Source organism: Tachypleus tridentatus, chromosome 8 (assembly GCF_004210375.1).
Source record: "Tachypleus tridentatus isolate NWPU-2018 chromosome 8, ASM421037v1, whole genome shotgun sequence".
In the NCBI taxonomy this organism is placed as follows: Eukaryota; Metazoa; Arthropoda; class Merostomata; order Xiphosura; family Limulidae; genus Tachypleus; species Tachypleus tridentatus.
The window spans coordinates 115,533,845-115,559,090 of record NC_134832.1 but is presented as its reverse complement, the minus strand read 5'-3'; the positions used below and the strand labels follow the sequence as shown (position 1 = coordinate 115,559,090).

At 34.5% G+C, this 25,246-nt stretch overlaps 1 protein-coding gene across 1 annotated transcript in view; it reads left to right on the top strand.

Annotated features, from left to right (window-relative positions):
• Window positions 1–10,350: 10,350 nt before the first annotated feature.
• LOC143223256 (rho GTPase-activating protein 190-like) overlaps window positions 10,351–25,246 on the top strand; it is a 148,596-nt gene continuing 133,700 nt past the window's right edge. Inside the window, 1 exon segment of the mRNA XM_076450966.1 lies at window positions 10,351–10,581. The gene's annotated coding sequence lies outside the window, so the exon portion shown is untranslated.

The following is a 25,246-nucleotide window of genomic DNA, read 5'->3' as shown; positions in this document are numbered from 1 at the left end:
CAAAACTTAATGAATTATACATTCATAATTTATTATTAAAGCCTGAAATATTCATCAGTCTTCGAAACTTTACAATTATATTCATACATGTTATTCAATTTATGGCTATAACAGTAATTTTTAAATTTAGCTTTTCATTGTCATATATATTTATATTTCTAAAAATAGTATCAAATAAATCCAACAGTCAGTCCTTCAAATCAACTACTTGTGTCCTCTTAAAACAAAAAAAAACTTCATTATTAAATTATGTTCGAGATCGTATTGCTCAAAATCGATTGTTATAAACATAGAATAAATTTTAGTGCAGAGGAAATGTTAATCACTTAATAATGTACAAGAGGTGCATGCATATACCCTTAAATTTATAGTGTGGCTGTCTTTCCATTTTACATCATATCACGCTGAACAATCAACATTATTAAAATACCCTCATATTTTATTTGGGTATATGACATTACCCCATACTACCACTTAATATAATAAAAGGTTATCTATACATCATCTTAGGCATTAAAGTTACCGACAAATCCTGTATTTTTTGTTGTTCCTTTAAGTGACAAATTATTGCTATATAATATTTAAGTCTAAAAATTTCATTAATCAATACTTTTACTAAAATAATAACGAACGTATTCAAAAGATGTCGCTAGTTCCACAGTACTTAAAAAAAAAGTAAAATAAAAGTTAAAATTGTTGTAAACAGATTATATGAGCCATCGAGTTTAAATTTTAAAATGGCTCTGCGTAATGTTTCAATTACGAAACAATCTAAATAAACCTTAGTTATACACTGTGTACTGTTAAAACTGGATTAGCAGTAAATTATTGTTGCAAGTTCCATATTTTCTGAAAAAACTGAGATCGTATTGGATATCTCTGAGCAATGACGTGTCGAACAGAAAAAATATGAGAGTGACGGATAAATGAAAGAGCGTGAAAAGAAAAGGGAAAACATAACAAGACCGAGAACGTGAAAAATGTAGAAAGGTGATGAAAAAAATTACCATATAAAGAAAGACTTCATCAGCGTTTCAACAATAAACTAACAGATACCAGAAACAAAATATAATATTTTAAAGAAACATATTGATATTGAACGTAACAATGGTAAAGAATCCAAGAATATGACGAATGAACGGTTAGTAGTATGGAGAATATAGTAAAAAACCACCGATACTAGGTTCAATGCTGTCCAGGTAACTTGAGAACTGAACGAAATGTAAGAGATGGCGCTGGAAATACATAAATGTATTACAGAGTTACCGTGGTACGAAAGGGCTTTAATATAACAACTGTAACGGGTTTAAAAATGAACACAGCTATCAGTAGAAAAGGTTTGTTTTGGAATTTCGCACAAAGCTACTCGAGGGCTGGGAGGGCGTACATGTTTGGCGCGACTCGGGCGCGAACCCGCGACCCTCAGATTACGAAGCGCACGCCTTAACGCGCTAGGCCATATAAGTTTGTTAATAAAAACGACCTGATATTTAACATCAGCTTCTTATTTTGCCCCCCCCTTCAGTGGCACAGTGGTATGTCTGCGGATTTACAATACTAGAATCCGGATTTCGATACCCGTAGTTGGCAGAGCACAGATAACCCATTGTGTAGTTTTGTGCTTAATTATAAAGAAATATATTTCTTGTTTTACCGTATTCGGTAAAACAGCACTTACTATTGTTTACTTATTTATAGGTATGGTTTCTGTTCAGCAATTCCTATTCTAAATGTATAGAATTTTTTATTGACTTTACAAATTTCCAAGTTATTAAAGGAGGCCTCGTGCAGTACGTGGGCTAAAAGTCAGAGATGATTTATAGCACAGTCTCCTGTAATGTAGACCTTCTGATCGTAGAGATGACAACCAGCATAGTTTAATCTGTATTAGTTGTTATTAGTTTACTGAAATATTAGTAATAGGAAGGGAACCCAGTTAATGAATTATGCATTCTAATCGTTACATATTTTTGCTTTATGTCGTTGCATACTCCGACTTGTTATATTAACCACATTAATTATTGACTAATTTTTAGTTCCGTAGATTTTTAATCAGACGTTATTGATAAAATATTATAAACAGACCGCGTTATTGTGGTATTCAGGCATGTCATTCATTATTTGTGTTATAAGTTGAATGAAGAATTTCCCCCAAAAATTTATGTTTGTTCTTAGTCTTTGAGTTTTTGCACATAAGTGGTCAAGAAAGTTATGAATTTAATCTCAACGTAGCTGCTCTTGTTCCTTAGTCATTCTATGGGATGAAACATCTGTTCTCTTCATGGATGGGTGACTCTAATATGCAAAGATGTCGACAGCTAGTGTCCTTCAGTGGTTAGTCATACGATATAACAGGATCACGGCTGCTCCTTTGGTGGATTATTATGTGAATGTCAAAAAGTTATAAACGTGAACTAATCTCTTTAATCTGGTCAAATTACATATACCAATGGCTAGAAGCTCCTATCATTTTGGCCTGGTTCTGACCTCCCTGAGATAAAAAGATCCCATATCAAGGGAGCCACAGAAATACTGGTATGAATTAGGTTTTTATTAAAATGTAAATAATAACAGTGACATGTGCAGCATTGGATTCTGGTCTATCACACTTTAACATTTTGTCTGAATTAAGGCAGTAAATCAGAATTCTGTTTATCCTTGTCTTGTATACGTAGACATCGATTTAAATTATGCTTGGCTTTGATCATCGTCCTACAGCCAGAAGCTGGCCAGTTTAAGTACAGTTTTGGAACTTCTGTGAACAAAGGTTTGTTTTACTTGTTTTTATCTGTGTTTCCTTTGCTGTCGTCCCTTGGTAGGGGAGCAGAAAGTCTACGGACTTTCAGTGCCAAAATCTGGGATCTGATTCTCTGTGGTATACACAGCAGATAATCCAATGCGACTCTTTACTAAAACACAAACAAATAATTCTTTACTGTCTATGTACAATTTATTCTCTCTGTAATATTTAAATACTTTTTGTTTTCTAAATACTTTTGTACGTTTCTCCTGAAAATTAGTAGATTTGCATATGAAATAAATTTTCGTGTGCCACACGAACTCTGAATCTCACAAGTCAATTGATTATGTCACTGAAGAATGCAGTTTGGATAACTAATGCTTATTGCAAAATTAACATATTAGCCAGCCAACGTAGTAAAGTAACAGGTTACCCCCAATGTATAATGATTCCTATAGTCAGTTTTGAAGAGGAGTGTGGTGACATCAGAGTCCATTCTCTGGAACTGAGGGCCTACAACTTACAGGTAAAGTTTTGGTTTTTATGGTGTAGAAGCTCTTTCTCTGAAATCCAGAGAAATGCAAAACATCTCTACAAGTTGGTTGTAATATAAAATGCTTCCTGGTGTCACCCCAAAAATATTGAAAGGATTAGACAATGCAGGACTGAAGAAAATTACATAATTGTGTGATCTTGTTTATGATTCTGGATACATTCAACCAGATATGAATGATTCTATATTTGCCAGGATACCAAAGCAAGTAAAAGTCACAAGCTGTTCAGATTACAGGACACTAAGTCTGATAAGTCACATATTGAAGAGAACATTGAAGATCATACTACATAGAAAGTGGCAAACAATTGAATAAAAATAAATGAAATGTAAAGAGAATTTATTACAAGAAGATGAACAATGGAATAAATCGTTAATTAGAGAAGAATTGCACAAAGCTACTAGGATAGTGGTAAATATGTATATGTGTGCTTCATTTATTATGATAAAGTCTTCAATAGAATCGACCATGAAAAGCTCATAAAATGCTTGAAAACCAAGTGGGAAAAACAAAGAGCAAACAGAAGTGAAGGATTGTGACAGCCAACCTTCCTGACAAAGACGACACATGATGATGATGATGATATCACCCCATATATGTTTATGAGAATTTTGGTTCTCACAACTCTTGAGACTATTAACTGCATTACAGTTTGGGTACCTTTATCCATGGGTTATGTTGATGGCTTAACATTTTTACATATGCCTCTAATTGATTATACAGTTACCAAAGGTTATATACTTCTGCATTATGTTTACCAATAAGTGAGGGTCATGCTTTTCTTTCCTGAATACCAAGGAATACTTAAACTACGTCCGGGTTATTTATCTGTTCTTCTTTCAGCTTTTCTTTCATTGTACTTGGCACTCATTCATCATTGAAACCCACACTATTGGCATTCTTTAATGTCGTGCCAAAGACTTTAGTTTTCACAACAAATTGCTGTCTGGAAACTGGACATTTTACAAATATAAACTGTCTCCTGCTAGTAGCAACATCAACTCACATTTCTATTATGTCAAGTACAAATTTAGTTGAACCTGAAACAAATATGAACACCAACTGACATACATGTGATTTTATAAGCATTAATAAGGCACAGTTTGACAAGAAGACATTGTACCAATAACCATTACTAACGAAATAGAAAAATGGTTGTTTTTCTTCTTGTTAGGTTAATCAGACTCGATATTGGATTCGCTAATTCAAATCAGCGAATGTGAGAGAATTTCCTGTTTGTCTTCTCCCCTATATTCTTTACAATCATTTGGTCTATTTTGAGAAGATTTTAGATTTCTATGCAAATAGGGAAAGAACAAATATTATAACAGATATTACAAATTGTCTTGAACTGTAACAGTTCTTCTTCTCTCATTTTATTAATCAATATTATTTTCAATTCTGTCATTGATACAGCTTGTGTGGCAAGATTTCAATGGGGAAAAGTTTATGTACCTTGAATTTTACACAATTGGTGACTTTGTCATCAATTAGATGATGCAGACTTTCCAACAATGACTTTCCAGATACAAATTTGATAATCTTCTGGGTATTATAGGGCATATAATACCAGCAATCTAAACTAAGCAGCAAATGTTGTTGTTGTTGTTTTGCATTTAGCACAAAGCTACACAATGGGCTATATGTGCTCTGCCCATATCAGGTATCGAAACCCGTTTTTTAGCATTGTAAGTCCGCAGACATACCGCTGAACCGCTGGGGGGCCTAAGCAAAAAATGTAGAGACCTTTGTTCTTATGTCCAGATATTCTATGCAGCTATTTGGCAAAATGGCTTCTTAAAGCAAATGGCCTAAATCTTCCTTTTCTTAATCTATAAAAGATAGGCATAATGAATTTCACCTCGCTACCTCTTGCTGATTACTTTCATACACTTCTCTAAATTTAACTGAATGTGAACGTGAACTTCTTGACTGCATGAGTATTGGTTCCATCTTTATGGCTTAAATTCTCACAATCTGCCATATGATAAAGTTATGCTTGCATTAACTTCAGCAGTAAATTACCATGGCAATAATACCTACACCTGATTCTTTTCGTGATTGTGACCATGCCTCGGGAAGATGAGCTAGTGAATATGTTCCACCCACCATAACTCATCTCTGGCCATTCAAAGGAGTTATTACGCCAGGGACACTGACTTACTTAATACTTATTTCTGTGTCTTGAGGTAGAGACCATCCTAGTTGACTTGGGTGAATCCATAATTAGACATGTTTTTTTGGCAGCTTTGCATCTGCACCTCCAAGTAAACTGCTCTGGTCGAGGACCAATTTGACTAAATGTACCTGATGAACTAGGCCATTATTTACACATCTTGGTGACATACAGTCATGTGAAAAAGTTAGGATACCCTATGAAAGCCTGTGTATTTTTGTAACATTTTTGGACATATAGATATTTAATCTCAATTTCAACAATACTGAGAGATTATAGGAATATAACTAAACAATTACAACTGAAGAAAAGACTTTTCAAGATCTTCTGTAAATATAATTCTACAAAAATGCATATTCTAACTAAGGAAAAAGTTAGGACACCCCCACATTTATTCCCACTTAAAATGGCTCAACTCACACACAGGTGTATCACACCAGATGCACATGAATAGAAGATCGTTATTCAGCATTTTAAATGAGGCTTGCCCTACTTAAACTTCAGGCATTTAGTTTGGTGTGCTCCTGACTGTTGAAGTGAGAATGAGCACCATGGTGAGAGCAAAAGAGCTGTCTGAGGCCTTTAGAAAGAAAATTGTAACAGCTTATGAGTCTAGTAACGAATTTAAAAAGATCCCAAAAGATTTTGAAATCAGGCATTCCACTTTCCGGAAAATAGTCAACAAGTGGAGGGCTTTCAAAACAACTGCCAACATGCCCAGGTCTGGTCGTCCAAGCAAGTTCACCCCGAAAGCAGACTGCAAGATGCTAAAAGAGGTCTTCAAAGAGGTCGTGAGTAAATTATTACACATCAAAATCAAATACACTGCTTAAGTCTATCGTTGTATGAGGCCTACTTTATTATTTAACCAGCCTTTCAAGCAGCACTGATGAGCCTGAATCGAGCAAAACTAGTCTGCTTCTGCGAAGGTAGCGAATAAACTAGGCCTGCAGGTCATCTTTCTTTGCATTGTAGAATATTATAATTCATCTGAAGAAATAGGTATATAATATAGGATGATTCGAAAGTGATCCCCCTTAAAGATTCTTCTAAATCTCTTTCATTTTCACTTGTTTCAGTTCAATCTAAGAATGTAAGAATACTGCAAAGGAATGGCACAGAGAAAAACAAAGAATCTCAGAGAAGAGATTTAAGTACAGGATAACTAATTTCAAGTTACCTTGAGGAATGTATTCGAAAATCTGTTGAACTAATATGTTATCACTAAGTATTTCCCAATTTGCATTTAACTGAAAATACTCTTTATTATTTGAATTTAAAATGCATATATTTTAAGTATCAATTTGATCGTGCCATAATTTTCTTTAAATTTTAAGAGTTTATGATTCATTTGTTTAACAAGAATAACAGTTCGATTTTGTGGTCTTAGCTTTAACACACCATTTAGCATATCAGGTTTCGAAATAATTCAAATGTTTTCCCTTTTAATAGCTGCTAAGAGATTGTTTTAGGTAAATTTTAATAATCGAGGAAGTTCAAAAATTCATTTTCCAAGTCTGTTTGTTTTGTTTCTTTTTGAATTTCGCGCAAAGCAACATCAGGGCTATCCGCGCTAGCCGTTCCTAATTTTGCAGTGTAAGACTAGAGGGAAGGCATCTTGTCATCACCACACACTGCCAAATCTTGAGCCACTCTTCTACCAACGAATAGTGGGATTGACCGTCACACTATAAGGATGTGAAGAAAAAGATCAGAAACGTTTTACAAAAACATAAAAATTATCAGACTAAGCCTAACTTAATCAACAAGGACAATTAACCCTACAAAGCGTTATAAACCTAATATCATCATTAAAGAACTGGACAAATGCAAAGGTTTATGATCAAGCGCAGAAAGAAAGATTTACAAACAAAACACATTTTACTACCTTAAAGACTAGAACACATTTCAAATGCTTAACAGTGATTCTATCGGAAATACTGAGATGAAAGTTAAAAAAATTATTTATGGACTTACAAAAGCAAGTAACCTCTCTAAGAAGCTTCTAAATTAACTTATGTTCCTCTACTAGCTGCATTACAGAATCATATGGTTTACTAAAAGAACAAACTGAATAAGTCTCAGCGTTAATAGCAATGCAACTAGAAGTCTGTTTGGTTTATGCATAAAATCTTAGTGTCGTCAATAAACAAAACGGAATTAAGGGGAAAACAGACTTGAATTTTTTTTTTTACCATTTTATTGTGTTCGTGACTACAGATCAAGGTAAAAAGAAAGAAATCCAAGCCTCGGGCTACAATTCCAGTAGCTCCCATCTTAATACACCACTTTACTAAATTACTATTCAATACTAAATACTAGTCAATTTCACTATTCGTTGGTAAAAGAGTAGCCCAAGAGTTGGCGGTGGGTGGTGATGACTAGCTGCCTTCCCTCTAGTCTTACACTGCTAAATTAGGGACGGCTAGCACAGATAGCCCTCGAGTAGCTTTGTTTCGAAATTAAAAAAACAAACAAACCCTCGCTAGTACAGCGGTAAGTCTACGGATTTACAACGTTAGAATCAGCGTGTCGCTTCCTATCGGTGGGCTCAGCAGATAGCCCAATCTGTCTTTGCTATAAGAAAAACACACACAGTCATTCTACTGTACCATTAACTGATGAAAATATTTTAGAGGAAAAAACCCTTTAAGGAAATCAGAATATCCCATTAAAGTTATAGAATGGCAAGGTCCAACCCTCAGATATCGGTACAATCTAATAAAGCTAACTATCTCCCTAAAACGTGTTTGTAGTCTAAAGAACATGTTGATTCAATTTATAAACATCAACATTAAAAAGCACGGTTGCAGATAATTTTCAACATATGAAATGAATTCACTAATTTCTGTACAAATCATTACCAAAGCCACCAGTACATTGGGAGTATATTTAAAGCTCTTTTCACCAAACAATTACGACAACAAATGAATAAACACAAAGGATGGCACACATAATTATAACCATTTTTCGTCTCAACTTTTACTATTTGAATTTGTGACTTAAACAGAAGTTTTGTAACAGAGCATTATTTCAATAATACAATTACTTCAACAGTAAGCTTTACTACTTAATATTCAAACGTACACTGTAGAAATGAACGTATAGATTCAAATATAATTCATTATTTAAACTAATTGAAGATTTGTTTTCAGTTGAGGTTTTGGTTTTGTGGAAAAGCTTATTACAAAGCGAAACATAACAATTTTGGTGTTATAAGGTCATTTATACACCACAACGCACAACAGAAGTTAAATACTTAAATAGTTTTTTAACACAAAAATGTTATTATTAAAGCGAATTTTCACTATCACAATATTTGAGTGTTTAGTAAAGATGAATAAAGCTTGCTAATGCTTCTAATGCATTTCTGGTGTTTTTATTAAGTGTGATAATTAATTGTTACTAACAGTGCTCGTAACCCCGAGCGGCTGTTTGTGCTGGTAATTATTAATCGTAGTATTCAAACTCATTTAAAAAATTCAGAAAAGGATTGTTTGTTTTCTGAATTTCACGCAAAGTTAGCAGTCCCTATTTTAGCAGTGTAAGACTAGAGGGAAGACAACTAGTCATCAACATCCACCGCCAACTCTTGGGCTACTCTTTTACCAACGAATAGTGGGATTGATCGTCACATTATAAGGCCCCCATGGCTGAAAGGGCGAGCATGTTTGGTGCGACGAGCATTCGAACCCGTCAGAAAAGAAAATATTTAAAGAATTTTTGTTTTGTTTTTTCGGAAAGGACCGCACAAGAAAAGTGTTCAGATTGTACTTTTTAGTCATACGTTACGTCAAAATGATTCAATGTATAGGGCTCAAAATTTTCATAAACTTTTACTAATATAAACTGTAATATTTTACATATTTAATAAATAATAGTTTAAAAAGGTTTCTTGGTACTACAACGAAAAAGTATGTCAATAAAGATATAGATAAATTCTCTCATTAAGTGTGTGTTTTCGTATAGCAAAGCCACATAAGGGTATCTGTTGAGTCCATCGAACCCGTGAATTTACCTTTATTAATCCGTAGACTTACCACTGTACCAGCGGTGAACTTTCCTATAAAGTCCTAGTGAAAATCATGTTCTTCTTGTGAGGAGATGCTTTAATTTAAAATTGTGTTCTGTTATAAAGAAATGGTTGTTGCACATACCACAGTTATTTTTCCAATCATCTGAATCTTGAATACTCAAAGTGTGAATTATTTTACGGATTATTTTTTGTACCATTCGATAAATGACGCAGGAGTGTTTGTTACATACATAGGTACTGTCATACACTTTACGTCCATTATAGTAATATTATTTATTGTGGTAGTTTGTACTAGTTTCTGAAATCAGTGTTTATGTCGATTGCCAATGCTAATTTGTGTTTGTTTTAATCTTTTTTCTTGGTTCATGCTCTTTATTGACATGTGCAGGTTTGAATCCCCGTTCCCAAATATTCTCGTTCTTTCAGTTGTGGGGGCGTCATAATAGTATGGTCAATCCCACTAATGGTTGGTAAAAAGAGCAGCCCAAGAGTTGATGGTGGGTGGTGATGACTATGTACTTTTCCACTAGTCTTTCACTGCTAGATCAAGGATAGCTAGCGCAGATAACCTTCAGCTTTGCGCGAAATTAAAAATAATAAATTAACTTTATTTACTTATTAAAAATGATATATATATATATATATACACTGTATATTCAACACATTTTATTGTATCTATTTTGTGAGTAGTATTGCAGTTTTTCAATTAATGTTTAATATTATGATGTGGTTCCATGGTAAGAAGTCTCTCCACATTTTTAATATATGGATGATTTAGCATATTGCTCGCGTTACGCATGAAATTTTTAACATATTTTTAGTACTTAACATTGAAATACTTTTTTGTTTCAGCTTAATTGGTGTCTCTCCTTGGAGTTAGGTGTACAAGAGTATTATTATGTAACCTTATTTTAGTTTATTATTATTATTATCATTATTTAATTTTTCTGTTCTAGTGAACTGACAACAGTACAAAATAAAACTAGCAAAAGAAATGGTCTGTTATTGACCACAGAGGATATCGATCAGTGTGATAGGCCTATCTCATCGAAACCGCTGTAGTGGAATAACTTCTGTGAGTGATTGAGATAATTTTTGTTGTTGTTTAATGAATTAATATTAAACTAATATGTATACATAAGATTAAGATTTTAAAGTGATCGTGTACGGGAGTTTTTGAACTTTTATTAATAAACTTAGTAAAAGTTAAAACATATTTAAACCCGATATGAATATTGCATAATTTCTAATTTATTTTACTTGGTAAGCCTTAGCTACGGTGGCCCAAGGGATGGCAGTAATACTGGTGTATGAGTAAATTGTTGTATGCTAAACACTAAGCCTGCCGTTGTCACTGTGTTATTCAATATATAAAAAGCGTTAGCCAAGTTATACTGCGATGCTATAGTATGATTTCAAAGTTAGATATTAATCGTTAGTCATCGTTATTCTTTTATTACGTATAAAATGTAGTAAAGGTAAGATCAGAATACAAGAGTCGAAAAACTTGTGTGATTTTAATAATGTGAAAGTGTCAACCTTGTGCTATTGATGCTGATTTTTATGTTTAATAGTAACAGACTTCATTTTTAAGTTTAAATTGTTGTTGGATAAATAGTTCTGCAAGCTTTACACAAGTGGTCATATGTGCCAGAATATCGCTTGTCTTCTACAGAAACATGGTTATTGAGTGAGTTACTTTACAGCTCGTACAACAGGAGCATTTTAGAAATAATAAAAAATTTTATCTCATTTCATTTTTTTTCTGGCAACTTGTACCTATTCAGAATTATTTTATTTTTTAAGTTAGTGAACTTGAAATAACTTCATGGTAGTAAAAACAACGCAAATATAATCAGAAAATCTGTGTAAGTGATGCAGTGTTAATTAATAGACACTAGTATTTATGTATTTTTGTAAGCAAGTCTCTATAAATTGTGTAGTTTTTTATTTTACAAAAACTATATTTTACAAATACCTGACAAGTATTGTAAGTTGAGAAATTCATTGATAGTAATGTTGGATCATTTCAAATACCATTTAATTTATTATAATTTTAAGACATTTTGTAAGGTAGTTTTTATATTAAAATGTAGAAATACCTTATGTTTCCAAATGCAATAAAATTGTATCTAATATCACTGCTGTTTACAAATTCAAAGCTTATTTGCATTTTGCTGTTGTGGTCAGAAAATGATTACTAATCATATATTTAATTTATGTGTGCAAATGTGATTTTCTAAGCTGGTGAAGTATTATTATAACTAATTATATTTTTCATAAGACATTAATTGTATAGTGTGGTTAAAACACTTGTACACTTTGTAAAAAAATCTTTAAGAATACAGTGTTAGATTGCATTATTTACTCAGTTCTTTAAGGTTTGTTCATGAAGTGCATGAGTATTTAAACCATGCTGTGAGTAGAATACATATATCATACCAAGTATGATTAGTTTTAAGCATACTTCTGCTAACAGTTTTATACTTCTGTTTGTTTCACTTTACATAAGCATAGAAATGCTCATGTTTTCAATAACAAGACTTTCATAGTTTTTCTATTTGTAACAAAAGCATCTTCTAGTGTAATAATAAATAATGTGTTATTAGTTGATAAATGTATTACCTGTTTGTTTGTACTTTGATTTGTAAAGAATTACATTCCTCATCATTTTAACAGAATCAGTAAGTAGTGCTTAACATAAAGTTTTGAATGACAGTTTTAATGTAATTCTGTGATAACACTACTGATTTCTTTTTATGTTAGAGGAAATGCTGCCACTGTTGTTTATTATGGCTTTCAGAATTAAAAAAACAAGATTGTCATTACAAGACTGTATCTTGTGACATGGATGGGAAGGTTACAATATGGGTTGGTTATAGGAAAACAAGAGAGGAGATAGAATAAGTTTCCCATTTGATTGATGTGACTGTACATGCAGAACAGTTGAGTTCGTTAAACATCTGTTCTGTGGAAATTTTTCATAATTACAGAAGCTGTTAAACTGTGGCACAGACAATTTTTACATATCATCTTTAATGGAATTGATTAATAAATAAATATATCATGTATATGTATCTGAAAGTAACATGTTTGTGGGAAATATTGTAAATTGCATGTAAATTAAAATATATTACTAGAACAATCATCTTTATAGTTATATTTGTTGACTTGTATACCACAGGCAGAAATAGGTTAATGTTTATTGGACACATGAACAGGTAGAAAACCAAGTGTGAAGCATACTGAATTTTAAGAAATTCAGTCACCTCTACAGTGTTAATATATAATTATATTGATTGAAGTAGCATATTTGGTCAGTCATACATCGGGAAATATTCCATAATTTCTATGGTAAAAGGTTTTGGATGTTGTAGAAATGGGAAAGGTGTGAGAAACATGAGTGTCTCTCACCAGTTGAATTGTAATTCTATTTGTAAGTCAATAGGAAAATAAATCTAGCAAAATCCAAATGGAAAATAAGCCAATAAGTTTTTAAATAAAACAAATAGATAATCCAGTTGCATAACCTAAGTTAAACCACATAAAGTAGCTCCTTCAAAAACCAGAATCAGTTACAATAAAAATTTAAAATACATTTGCTATAGACAGATGTTAGATCTAAAACTACATCTCCCTAAAGTGCATAAAGCTTTCAAAGCAGGTCTAATGAAATGTATGTGAAAAACCTATATTTTAAAAGTGTATTGAAATCTAAAGCTATGTATGCAAGACTGGCCTTGTGTGTGGAAAAAATAATACACAAACACACTCAAGTAATGCCCATTTCCACATCCAGTGAACATCAACTGCACTTTTAGTATGAAGTGCAAAGAGTGGCAGCTCTCAACTCTTATCTGATTTCCTTCTGAAGAAAAACAAGTTGCATGTTATTTTTCTTATAGGTAAAACAACATATAAGGGGCATTTGTAACATGCACCAGTGAAAGGGGAAGCTTAATAATTTATTTGATCACCTTACTGTATACAAATTACAAATCTGATTAACTAATGGAATTGATTACCTGCAAACATTGATTAGTGCCATATAAATGATTATTCAGAATTATAATTAAATTTACTAATGTAATAAAAATAATAAACTAACCAAACTTAGGATTTCCCTTTTATTTCCATTTTTTGCTTATTCCAATTATTAAAGTAAATTATTGCCATTATTTGTTGTAGCATGAAGTTAAACAAAGGGCTGTCTGTGCTTTGCATGTTGTAGGCATTGAAACTTGGTTTGCAGCATTTAATTAATATTTTTAATTCAAATAATTGTTTTAACCATCTCACGAGAATAAGCAATTCATAAAGTGTAATCAGTTAATGAGCTTGATGGTTAATTGATTAGCAAGTTCCAATAATAAATGCCCAGGTGTAGTCCAAAGTGAGATCAACAAGAAGTATGATAATGTAAGAAATGCTGTGTGCAAACTAATGGGTAAAATGACAAAGTACTACAAAATGTTACCAGAAATAGTATCATGTAATTGTGAGAGTTGCAGTGTATGATAATATAGAAGAATATGGATATTTAAGGAATTTTATCATAAACCAAAATGCTTTCCCCAAGTTGTAAATCAGTTATCCAGCTAAATTGCAAAAAAAAAAGAAAAAAGTGTTAACCCCTTTTATAGAGAAGTTTTTTTCAGAGAATTGCAATTGTAAAGGAAGACTATAAATGGAAATTTCAGTGAAACAACTAGAAACATCAGTGGGTGTTTAACCCTTAAACAGCAGAATTGTTTTAAGTAGCAGTATCAACTGAAGATGGCTTTCATTTAAGGGTTTAAAGATTCAGGGCTCTATAATTTTTTATATCATTTGGGGTTTTCTATTCTAGTTTTTCAGAACACTAACTGGGAACTTGTCAAATTGAATTGGGAGTACGAATTCTGCGTGCCAGTTACTGCTGACATCTCGGGGAAACAACAGTTAGTCGGTAGTGTAAAGAGGACTGAGACTATTTAAGGATACAAATTTGAACTAGTTAAAGCAAGTATTTGTCTTTTACAAGCATTTGCAAAATGCTTTTAACTTGTTCATAGAAGTTAAAATGGACATACAAGAAATCTTAACATTGCATTTCTTACCTACTGAATTTGGTAATGCTTTGTTTAAAAAATAAAGGACGTAAATAGTCTTATCTTTCGCATATTAATGTAGTTGCATTTTTATTTACCAATTTTGTTTTTCCTATCAATACTTTATTAATCAATGTGTCAACTAGTTTTAGTAATTTTTGTTCATCATTATTGCTGTAATGATTCCTTGATACAACAGACTTCATGTTATTTTGCCCAATATGTGTTTTTTATATCCTCGATACATAGGTTTGTAAGTGCAAGCTACTCCCGGATGATTAGTATTTGTGTATCAACATGTCTGTGTGCAACCATGGCTTACTGTACACTCTGAGTTCGAGATTTCTATAAAATACACTTTTGTACATAGACATAGGCTATTTAGAATTTGTACCAATGTCAAGTGTTATCATAATAAAACTGTTGGAAATGTGACTAAATATTAATAATGTCTACTCCATTATTTAAATATAATTCTTTCCACTTCTAATTATATTTAAATTATTGAGTGCTAAGGACTTATTCAGTCTCAATTGCAATAGCTTTATGATAAAACTTGACATTAGTACAAATTTTAAAAATTGTCTTTGTGTTAAAAAAAAAAAAAAAATGGACTGAAATCACAAATTTCTATCATGCAGGCTAGAAATGTGCATTGAAGTATAATTTTTCCAATTTTTGTTAGAAACTAGCATAATTGATATACTATTTAGAGTATTTGCAATTTTAACATTAGGTTTTCAGTCATAATCCACTCATAAAAACCTGGTAAACCAATTAATCCACAGGTTCTTGCCATGCTCATATAAACTGATATTTTATTGTATATCATATTGTTGCATCGCTATTCATCATTATTTTTAGGAAAATAGTTAACTAATTTTCATTTCTGTTTTTGTCCAATCAACTTGATTCTTCATTTCATTTTAATAATGCTTAGGGATCTTCATCTTCCTATTATCATCACTGATTAAATCAAAACTAACTTGCCAGTGGATGTTATTGTAAACATTGTTGTCTGTGAAATTATCACTGATTTTTATATTCTTATGAGGCTACATGTTGTGTCAATGGCAAATATAATAAATTCTGTTGTATTTTTCAATAGAAATGTCACAACTGATACAGTTATTGAGGGTTTATTTTATAATACTTAAACCAAGAAGCTATAATTTGCTCAGATATAAGAGAGGGAGAGGTAGTTATCTGTTTTGGTTAGCAAGCAAACATCTTCTGTTCTGCTTAGTTGTTGTGGTTACATACAAGAAGAGTTCTTAGCATGGGACAAAAAATACTCTTCTCCTTCCAGTTACGGACTATTGTCATGGGATTATTATTAATTATTTAGTATTATTTTTAGCACTAACTATCCATTCTGAGTAATATTATCTTAATACTGTTGCTGCTGTTTTATGCTTGGTATTTAGTACCATTTTTGGCACAGGTTCTCCTGAAGAGTTTTTTTTAGAATACCTAATTCAATTTGATTTAATTTGCATCTATTTTCTTCAAATACTTTAGTGCTCACTCCTCTTTCATACTTCCATATTATTTCTTCCTGTGGACTAATGTGACCTCTTGCATCTTTTACTATTCTGTCAGTGTGCATACAATTTTATTAATGGTACCAATTAAATACCTTATCAGATAGCCCCAAAGTTGTTCTTTATTCATTTGGTTGTCCACTTTTTCATTGATTGATATGTCTTTGTGTTCTGAAATATAGGTTATTATTATATGGATAATTTTTTCAAGTCTTTCAAAGGTTTTATCAATATTCTTTGGGTGATTAAGGATTAGAAAGTCTGTCAGGAGTATGATTCTGTCACAGTACTCATTGTTACTAGTTAACCAGGTAAGTGCATTCTTGTATGTTCCACATCATCCTCTAAATGAATGGATAAACCTCCTCCTTTTTGTTTTTCTAGTCTACATGCTAACACCTAGATGTTTAATATGGCTTGTATCTATGCAGCCCTTTTTTATTATCAGTTTCTGCTCTAACATCCATTTCATGACTTTGTGTTGAACAGTGTTGACCATTGTTCCTTCTAAGCTGTGTGGCTGCATAATAACAAATCAAGTGCTGTGCTCTTTATTATTCCAGTCAAACATTTCCTCAGTAATGGTGAGGAGTCTTAACATGTTGACAGTTTTAATGACCTTGGCAGTTGATAAGTCCAAATAACTAACTGACAGCATTGCAAATTGGTCTAATGATCCAATAGGATTGATGGCCTAAAAGTCTCCTCCCAATATAAAAAAAAAAACAAACAAACAAACAACAACAATAACAAAACTGTGTATTACACATTGCCTTGATACTGGTGCATTTGGAAAATTTATTCTGCACATCGATTGAAAACATTAGGGGGATAATGGGTCCTAATCTTTCCCTTTATATATTCTGTTTCCAGTCTTCATTGTGCTTAACTTAATCCCATCTTCCAGGATACACACACTGCTTTTGATGTTTTCCAGTGGGTATTTATCCTCTGCATCCTTAGCCTCACTGACCCATGACTTGGCTGATTTCAGTCTCTCCATTATTGCTTCATCTGTTCTGTCTCACAAATGTTCATATAAAGGGTGAGATGTGGTGGTTTTGAGTAGTGCTTGGTTGTCTGGAATCCTTTTGTCTTGTAATAATGCTGCTTGTACCAGTCTAAATGACACAGTGCCAGTGTGACTACTTGTGGTGCTGTTATCATGGCCATATTTTGAACCCTTATATCTTTGGTTATTTCTGAATTTGTTCCTGATAAACATGTATGAATTCTCTAGTATTTTCTGGTCATGATTGTTACTTTGATCAGATTGATGAGGCTTTTTTTTTTTTTTGCTGCACTTTCTGATCTAATGTAATTTTTTAAAACAACAATGAATGTTTTGTTCCATATAGGCTGTCCTTTTCACTAAACTAAACCCTCTTAGCCAGCCCTTATTATTCAAATATTTATCAAGCTTCCCATTAAACTTTCTTAAATTAATTACATTCACTACATCTGAAGGCACTCTGTTCTAAGGGCCACCCACTGTATTAAAAAAGCTGTCTTAGTTAAAGATGACTTCTTCCCTGTCAAAATTTGTTTGTGTCCCATAGTCTACCATTTTTACCATTCAACATTAACAAGAGATAATGCATAACATTATAACTTCTTTTTAACAATCTGAAACATCTCAATTAGACATCCTCTAACTCTTCTCTTTAAAGAGAAAATAAGTTCAGAGATCTTAACCTGTTCTCATATGATAGCATTTCCATCCCAGCTATTATCCTACATGCTTTCTTCTGAACTCTTACCAGCATTTCAGTATTATTTTTTTGAGATAAAAAGCCTAGTACTGAATATTGTAGTAATACTCTGATTGTAGCCTACTCAGTGATGCATACAATGACATTATTACCTCTTTGGAAGTTGTGTTCATAATGTTTGGAGGTACAACCTAAAATCCTATTTGCTCGACCATAAGTGGATATCTAAATAGACTGATCAACTAGAACATCAAAATATTTTTTCTTCCATTACATTGATGAAGATGGACCAATGTTCTGTTTTTAAACTTGTATGTTCCACCATCAATAACATTTTACTTATGCTTGTAAATTAGTATTTACCTACCTAATATTATTGCTAGGGATATTCCCATCAAAGTTACATTCGTAAATCAAATTGATATCCCACACACATTACTTTGCATTAATTATAATTTAAAGCCTTCTGCAATTTATTTACCCAACTTGCCAAATAATATATCCTCCTCACAGCATATGTTTTAGAATTTCTATGAAAATTATTGTTAAAGGATTTTCACTTAAAAGTGTCAAGAGTTAAAAATGGTCACATTGATGAATTGTTGTGAACACTGCTTGGGAACTTCTGCAAATCTTAAGATATTTTTTGCTTCAAAAATTACTTCACATATAAAAGATAATTAGAAGTTCATTATTCATTAGTATAGTTTTATCAGCATAGTAATGTCTTAATTTTATCTCATGGCTTAGATTTGTCATTTTCAAGTTGCTTTGAACAACAAAGAGCTGTTGTGACTTCTAAGTAAATGGGGAAAACATCAAAGTAACAATTGTGGTATTGCTAATGGAGCATAATGTTTGATTAAAGAAAAAAAAAACTTGGTATTTGACAAGCTAAGGCTAATAAGTGCATGTTAAATTTGTGTTGTTAAGAGATGTGGTTTGTGCATTGGGCTTATTATAATATTTCTATTAAATATGAATTATTTTTATGCATTGTATTTTGTACTGATAGCAGAAAACAAAATACTAATATTGTACCAAAAATAACCCTGATTGCTTATGTAACCATCTTTGCAATGTCTTTAATTGGTATCATGCATTTGAAACCTTAAAAATGAATTGCAAGTATCAATTAAAATAAATCATAAATAATCTATAATTGTCAATAGAAGGAAAACAAAAGCAAAAATTGTGTAAATTTTAAGGGTGGACTCTTATGTTAACATACATTTTTTTTTTTTTCTGCAGATATAAACATTTAGACTACATACATTATTTCATTTGTATTGTTTTATATAATTCTTTTCCAAATTTTGAACAAAAAAGTAATAAACTTTCTACAACAATAATTTTATGTTGGAAATAAAACCAAAACATCTGTGATTTTGTGTAAAATTTGGAAGTTCGAATATTTAATGTTAAGGAATAATGTGGTATTCTCAAGTGTATGCACTAACACTCCTTTCACAGCATTTGTATAAGCACTGTAGAATAATAGGAGGTTTCAATAGGCAGTATATTATGAAGTGAAAATGGATTCTCAAACCTCAGCTGAGTTGAAACAAACAGACATTGAACACAATACAGAACAGAGTGAAAATTTTTCTCTTGAACAGAAACAGTTGAAGGCAAAAACAAGTATATTTTGCGACACATTCACTGAGAAAGGCAGAGTGTGGGGAATCTAAATATGATCATTATTCCAGACTGAGAAAACATAGCATCATGTACAAACAAAATAACTAAAAAAACCTATTCTTTTCAGGGTTTAGACACAATTGACATGATTTACAGGCACTTAAAGTGTAAAAGATGGGATGTTCTAAGCTTGAGATATCATGCGAGATGCAACTGGTAAAGACTACTGTCTATTTCTGTTTGGTATTCTCCACTTTACAGGAGTCTTTCCCACAAGAGCTCGTGAAACAGTAGTTAATGATGGAAATGAGCAGGTAAATAGGGCAAGAGGAACTTGGTTACTCCCTCAAATGATAATTTATATTAAGACTACATTCATAACACACAGAGAAAGTTTGTAAAAGTCAAATAAGGGAGTAGGAAGGAAACACTAGTATGTCTGCATACTATAATAACACTTTTTTATGCATTGATTGTAAAATTTTAATATTTTTATACAAGTGATGTGCACCTTTTTTACAATTGAATCCTTTCTGCATGTTTAAGTAACTTTTGTCTTCTTAATTCCATGAGATCTTTCATTATTTAAATTTTGTTTTGAAAAATAATGTTATGCTGATAAGCAAACACTATATGTTGTTTTTCAGTAAACATTAAAATGAAAGGAAATTCATGATATCAAGAAATCTGAAATATAATCAATGTGGAAATTAAAGTTACAAGTGCTTTCACAAGTTAGACTATCTGTTTTCAAAGGTGAATTGGAAAACAAGTGAAATGATCAACAGGTGACACAACTGTTCACAGGTTGAATGTACTTTTAATTGTATAGTATTTCTTTGGTTAATTTACATATTTATATAATATCACAATGTGTAGTAGAGGAAGGGAAATAAAAATATTTAGAGAATGATAAAAGATTTATATTGTAGTTCTTATTTTAAAAAGGTGTTTTAATTGATGTAAGATTCTGAAAGTCCACATGCAAAACCCCTCAGTGTGGATTCCTGTACGTGGTGAGGGGACCTCCCAGGGAAGGTTCTGTTCTATCTGGTTACCTTCTCTGGGATCTAAACATCCACCCACATGTTTGCCATGAGTTGTGACCCATGAAGGGGAGGAGAGGATCCTGGTGGTTGAGGGGTCCAAACCTAACACACCACTTTGGCTTCGAATTCCTGTAGACGGGCGGCCTTTGGGTGGCCCCACTTGGGCTAGAGTCAACCAAGTACCAGTGTTGGAAGTTCTCAACGGGTGTTGTGGACATTGTGCCTGATGCTGGTGTTTGGGTATAGTGCTCACGAAACCCTGGCGTTGCTGCATTGTCCTTGCGTGACTTTGTAGTGCGTCCCCTTGTAGGGCTCCATGGTGGGTGGGGTCAGTGGGTACCGAAATTTTTTCTTTTTCCTATGCATCCTCTAAAAAATTTAAATAAAACTGTAAAAAAAACAGTCAATGGGTAAGCGACCACGTCTTGAACACTCGGAACAGCAATCTTCAACATTAGTAACGCACGTACCTCATTTTCTTATATTACATTCTCTTCGAAAAAACCTTTAGGGCAAATGTCCCCTTTTTTTATTCAAAAGGGACTAGAGGAACTTGGTGGCTCTCCAAAGTCAGTAAAGAAACTTCGATCTGGTGACATATTGGTTGAAACATCCACATCCCAACACAGTGAACTCCTCTTGAATTCAAAGGCAATTGGGGATATACCTATTGAGGTTACACCCCATGCTACCTTGAATTCTTCATGAGGAGTTATTGTTGAAAGGGATTTGAAGAACGTTCCTGAGTCAGAGATTCTCGCTGGTCTCTCCACTCAAGGAGTTTCTGCAGTGAGGCGCATCTCCGCTCGCAAAAATGGAGTTACACTGCCAACAAATACCCTCGTTTTAACATTTACTTCACCATGTGCACCTGCTACCATCAAGGCAGGTTATCTCATTTGCAGGGTTCGACCATACATACCAAACCCTCTTCGATGTTTCCAATGTCAGAGATTCGGCCACTCAAAGACATCTTGTCGTGGTTCCCTGACGTGTGCTCGTTGTGGAGGCAAGGACCACGATGCCTATGACTGTGACATGAACCCACATTGTGTAAACTGCAATGGTTCTCACCCTCTTACTTTCATTCTTGCCCAAAATGGTTGGAGGAAAAGAGGTGCAGCGTTTGAAAATGACACATAACATTAGTTATCCTGAGGCTCGAAATTGCTGTCCACAACTCCATCTCGGACATATGCTGCTGCACTTCATTCCACAACTACAGTGGGAGTGCAGACAGATCTCTCTGTGCCTCCAAGAGAATCGTTTTCAAAACAAATGAAAAGCCTTTTGACCTCCGTGGTTAAAAAGGTTGATGAATCGACTTCCACACCCATCTCTGTTCCTCCCATACCTTCCAACAAACCTCAAGATCCACGTCCTTCAGTTTCAAATACAGGCATTTCTTCTGATACATCTTTTCTCCCACCACAAGAGACAAAACAATTATTCGTTCGCGTCCTCAGTCACTGTATTCCCCTTCCAATAACAAAAACCTGCCCACCCGACCCAGAGCAAGATCCATGGAGGTTGATAGATCTCCTCCGACTAAAGACAGTAAAGAAAAAAGATGTGGTCATAAACCAAAGGGTTCTCCAGCCACTTCACCTACCCGTTCTTAAAAATGGCCACCTTGATACAATGGAACTGTCGAGGTTTACGTTCTAATCTGGATGATATCAAAACGCTGATTGCTTCCTACCATCCTGTTTGTCTTTCTTTACAAGAAACATTTCTCAAAACTGCTGATACTGTCTCCATTCGGCAGTTTTTTCTGTACAGAAATGACAGGTTGTGTGATGGTCGAGTACATGGAGGGGTGGCACTGTTGGTTGATCAACACGTACCCACCCTGTCTTTGTCACTCAACACACCCTTGGAGGCTGTAGCCATCTGCATTTCCTTGGGTCATACCATCACTGTTTGTTCTCTGTACCTGTCCCATGGAGAGACATATGATCAATCACATTTTGATGCTCTCGTTGAACAATTGCTATCTCCATTTCTAATCCTAGGGGATTTTAATGGACATCATCCCCTCTGGGGAAGTGCTATTATTGATGGGAGGGCCGATCTGTAGAGCGGATGCTCTCTGATCACAATCTTTCTCTTTTCAATACTGGTTCTTCCACTTACTTTCATGCACCTAGTCAGTCCTTTACCGCTATTGATCTCTCAGTTTGTTCCCCTTCATTATTCTCCCATTTTTCATGGAGGGTTGACAGTAATCCACTAGGCAGTGATCATTTTCCAATCCTTTTGAGAGAGACTGGCGTGGTCGATGCCACCCTACCAGCGTGCCCGGTGGAAGCTGGATCAGGCAGACTGGTCCACTTTCACTGCTCTCGCAGAACTTGATCCTGCCATCATAAATCAGCCATCAATAGACGACTGTGGAGCAGCGGTAACTGACTGTATTACACATGCAGCTGCTCAGTGTATTCCTAAAACCTCGACACGTTTTCCACGATATCCTCGTCTGTGGTGGAATCCTGCTTGCCACTTAGCACGGAAGGCTCAAAAGCGGGCCTGGGATACTTTTGTAGATATCCCACACTTTCAAACCGGGTTGCTTTCCAACGGGCCATGCACATGCTAGGTGGGTAAGACGTCAAAGCCAGAAGGAATCTTGGATTAAGTTCACAACCAGCATATCTTCTACCACCAGTTCCAAGATCATATGGGACAGGATTCAAAGGTTAATGGGCACTACAATTCTGTCCCCTCTCGATCTTACTCTCTGATGGTCAGGAGGTGACTGATGTTCGGAACATCGCTAACACTCTAGGTGAAAGCTTTTGCCGGGTATCTAGCACTTCTGCTTCTTCCTTCACCTTCCTGGCCATCAAGACTTGGGCAGAGCGATCACCTCTTTCCTTTCGAACTGACTGTTTCTTTGACTATAATTGTCCCTTTACCCTGGTGGAACTAAAAATGGTCTGCCAGTATGTCTGTTGGACCTGATGATATTCATTATGACATGCTGCACCATCTATCTCCTGCTTCTCTTGATGTCCTTCTGATTGTTTTCAACCGGATCTGGCAGGAGAATGTTTTTCCTGATGCCTGGTGCCAGGCTATTACTTTACCTTTCTCTAAGCCAGGGAAAGATCCCAAGATTCCTTCAAACTACTGTCCAATTGCTTTGTCGAGCTGTCTCTGTAAGACATTAGAAAGGATGGTTAATGCTTATCTTGTTTGGTTCCTTGAATCAAACAACCTGCTCTCGCCCACCCGGTGTGGGTTCCGTCGACAGCACTCCACCACAGACCACCTAATTTGTCTTGAAACATCTATCAGAGAAGCCTTTCTCAACCGCCAACATCTTGTATCAATATTCTTTGACATATTTCTTTGACCTCCATACATATGGGTTACGTGGCCATCTACCCATGTTTATTAAAAATTTTTTAATGGACAGTAGATTCCAAGTTCGTGTGGGTTCGACACTTTCCCGTTCTTTTGTACAGGAACTTGGAGTCCCTCAAGGCTGTGTATTGAGTGTTACAATCTTCAGTATAAAGATAAATGCCATCACTGAACAACTCCCTCTCACTGTTGCGAATGGGCTGTATGTCGACGACTTTCACATCTCATGTCAGTCGTCAAACATGAGATATATTGAGCAGCAACTACAAACCACCCTCAATTGTGTACGGAAGTGGACTCTGGCGAACAGCTTTAATTTCTCTCTCTCCAAAACTGTATGCATGCACTTTTGCTGTCGACGGGGTATTCACTCTGATCCTGAACTTCATATCGGTGAAGTTTTGCTGCCAGTGGTCCCGGAGTCCAAGTTCTTGGGGCTTATCTTTGATCGTAAACTGACCTTTATACCACACTTAAACCAGCTTCGGGTCAAATGCACAAGAGCACTGAACATCCTCCGTGTTCTCTCTTCTACCAGTTGGGAGGCAGATTGCTGTTCAATGTTAAAGGTATATCGTGCTCTTATTAGATCGAAACTCTATTATGGATCAATGGTCTATGGCTCTCCCAGACCCTCGGCCTTAAAGATGCTGGACCCCATTCATCACCAAGGACTTCGACTCTGCTCTGGGGCTTTCCGTACCTCTCCAGTTCAAAGTATATACATTGAATCTCATGAACCTTCTCTACACCTTTGTCGTTTCCAACTATCTTTACAATATACTTGAAACTTCATTCCTTACCAAAGCATCCCACCTGGAAATGTGTTTCCTTCCTCAGTGGGCAGTACTTTTCAGAACAGACGATCTGTCATTGCTCCGTTTGGCCTTCACATCCGAGCAATTGGATGAATTGGGTCTGTCCTTGGATAACATTGCAGATTCCACAGGTTGGCCCATCCCACCATGGCTTATTACAGCCCCCAAATGTGACCTTTCTTTCAGTCACCTAAAAAAGGCAGATACTCCAGATTGGAAGTACCTTCTTTTATTCAATGAATATCTTTCAAACAATCATTCAGTTCCCATTTGTACTGATGGTTCCAAATCAGGTTATTCAGTGGGCTCTGCTATGGTTTGCTATGGGTCAGTAGTTGCACGCAGAATCCCTTCCACAGCTTCTGTGTTCACTGCTGAACTGTATGCCATATCTGTTGCCCTGGATCATATTGCAGCTGAGCAGTACTCCAACTGCACTATTTATACTGATTCGCTTAGTTCTATACTTGCCTTGGAATCGCTACACGTTAGCTCACATCCTATTCTCGCTGATGTG